The sequence below is a fragment of the Camelina sativa genome, chromosome 7, assembly GCF_030686135.1.
Source record: "Camelina sativa cultivar CO46 ecotype springtype chromosome 7, ASM3068613v1".
Taxonomy (NCBI): Eukaryota; Viridiplantae; Streptophyta; class Magnoliopsida; order Brassicales; family Brassicaceae; genus Camelina; species Camelina sativa.
In genome coordinates, this window is record NC_141886.1 from 254,876 (window position 1) to 256,423 (window position 1,548).

The 1,548-nt window shown below is 39.4% G+C and overlaps 1 pseudogene; it reads right to left on the reverse strand.

Moving 5' to 3' along the window:
* Positions 1-579: 579 nt before the first annotated feature.
* On the reverse strand, positions 580-1,332 carry LOC147940675 (secreted RxLR effector protein 161 pseudogene; annotated as a pseudogene).
* Positions 1,333-1,548: the final 216 nt, after the last annotated feature.

A 1,548-nucleotide genomic window follows, 5' to 3' on the forward strand; every position in this document is an offset into this window, starting at 1 on the left:
GAATAAGGTAAGGAACCAACCATCATAGACTCATCAAGATCACATCACATCTTTTATTCAGCAAACACGTACCATGGAACTCAACCAAGGAGAAGGAGCCCCACACAGCAGGATAGTGAAGACATTACACTCCCCATTTCTGTTTCGGACTTTTAAACTCACCAATGGACATCACTGAGCTGTACTCACACTGTTTTTTTTTTTTTTTTTTTTTGATATGTAACACACTGTGGACCAGACAAGCTCACCCGTTCATCATCATCAAGACACAAGAGGATCATTGGTCAATCTGTGCACAGGTAGTGAAACAACAAATGAGGTAGATGAGCTCACCCGTTCATCATTAGTAAGACACAAGAAGATCACTGGTCAATCTACGACAAATATGATTTTCCTTTTTTTTTTTTTTTTTTTGATGAGGGGTACAGACGTGAGAGGTCCATGAGTAACCAATGAAGAGAGGGGGAGCAAGTAATCACAAAACCCAGTGCAAGAGCTACCTTTTAACAACACAACCATGAAGGCAAGAGTTGTACTGAACAAAAAGACTGAGCAATGATCCCTTGAGAAGCGTGACAGCTAGCATTCACCAATAGAAAGTGAGTTTTTTAGATTAGAAAAAGTGACAGCATCAAGTGGTTTAATAAATATGTCAGCTAGCTGTTTCTCAGATTCTACATGAAGATGAAGTATTTCCACAAGCTTTCCTTCAACCAATTCCCGTATGAAATGGTGCCAAATATCAATATATTTTGTGCGAGTATGCTGAACTGGATTCTTAGCAATATTGATAGCATTGGTATTGTCACAATGAATTAAGAGAGTTTGTGTAGTGATACCATAATCAGCAAGCATTTGCTTCATCCAAAGGAGTTGAGTGCAGCAACTTCCCATTGCTATGTATTTAGACTCGGCAGTTGATATTGATACACAGTTTTGTTTCTTACTATGCCATGCAATGAGATTATTTCCTAAGAAGAAACATCCACCAGTTGTACTTCTGCGATCATCTGTAGAGCCTGCCCAATCTGCATCACAAAAACCAACAAGACTCGAGTTAGTTTGTTTTGTGTAGTACAAACCATGATCTAATGTACCTTTGACAAATTTGATGATTCGTTTGACGGCTGTTAGGTGGGATAGACGCGGACTGGATTGATAGCAAGCACAGACTCCAACACTATAACACAAATCCGGTCTACTCGCTGTAAGATACAATAAGCTACCGATCATTCCACGATATAATTTCTCATCCACCTTGGGACCAGCTTCAACTATGGTGAGGACACACGATGTGCTCATAGGTGTTGTTTTGGGTTTGCTTGTCTGCATGTTGAACCTCTTGATAAGTTGTTTAGCATAAGTACACTAAGAGATAAAGATTCCATCAGCAGTCTGGGTGATCTGAAGACCTAGAAAATAACTCAGCTCTCCACACATACTCATTTCGAACTCTTGTATCATTGTTTTGACAAACATATCAACCAGCTCCTTTCGAGTGCTCCCAAATACTATATCATCCATGTAGATTTGAACAATCATTATTGC